The sequence below is a fragment of the Tiliqua scincoides genome, chromosome 1 (genome assembly GCF_035046505.1).
Source record: "Tiliqua scincoides isolate rTilSci1 chromosome 1, rTilSci1.hap2, whole genome shotgun sequence".
Lineage (NCBI taxonomy): Eukaryota > Metazoa > Chordata > Lepidosauria > Squamata > Scincidae > Tiliqua > Tiliqua scincoides.
In genome coordinates, this window is record NC_089821.1 from 260,130,852 (window position 1) to 260,131,841 (window position 990).

At 43.0% G+C, this 990-nt stretch overlaps 1 pseudogene; it reads right to left on the minus strand.

Moving 5' to 3' along the window:
- Positions 1-355: 355 nt before the first annotated feature.
- Positions 356-472, minus strand: LOC136637104 (5S ribosomal RNA; annotated as a pseudogene).
- Positions 473-990: the final 518 nt, after the last annotated feature.

Genomic DNA, 990 nt, shown 5'->3' on the forward strand with positions numbered 1-990 from the left:
AGCACGTAGCTTTGCCACATTTCAGATCACATTATTCAGAACACTATAACTCCTTTTAGTAACAAAAGGGTCTGTTGTCTAAGACCCAAAGTACATATTTGACTAAATACAGAAGATATGTTATGAGATGCGCTTAAACCCAGGAGTACCTCTTACTAAGTGAAAAGGAAGGTGGGGCTGGTCCTAATCTGCATTAATTCTCTTCTCCTCCGCCCCCCCCCCCCGTTTTTTCCACTCAAATGGCTATTTACACATTACTGATATTCACTGGGAAAGTGGTATGAGGAGAAAGAGTCCACTGCCATCCTAGTCACTGGTTGGTTGGCAACCTTCAGTCTCAAAAGACTATGGTATAAGCCTACAGCACCCGGTATTCCCAGGCGGTCTCCCATCCAAGTAATAACCAGGCCTGACCCTGCTTAGCTTCCGAGATCAGACGAAATCGGGCACGTGCAGGGTAACAGTTGCTGTCCTGATTGGAATCACTTAACCTAGCTGCTTTCTTTTTGTTTAATTAGAGGCAAAGTTAGAAGACTTCTAACTGACACTGGGGGCTGGTGCTTTTTAATGACTCATTTTAATTGCAGTGATCCTGGGTGTTTTAGGGTGCAATCCTAACCCCTTATGTCAGCACTTTCCAGCGGTGCCAATGGGACATGTGCTGCATCCTGCAGTTGGTTGTCACTCTTGGAGGCCTCTGCAATGTAAGGGAATGTTTGTTTTGTTACCTTAGAGCTGCATTGCCCTTATGTCAGTGCTGGAAAGCACTGGCACAAGGGGTTAGGATTGCGCCCTTAATGTTTTAATTGTTTTTTAGTATATATTGTTTTATGTTTGATATTGTTAGCTGCCTTGAGTCCTCTTTGGTGTGGGAGAAATGTGGGATAAAAATATAAATAAAATAAATAAGAGGTAAATCTATTCTTTAGCATGCCACTTTCAAAGGCATTCAGCACAACATCTAGTTCAGCCCATAGTCTGCTTGAACTC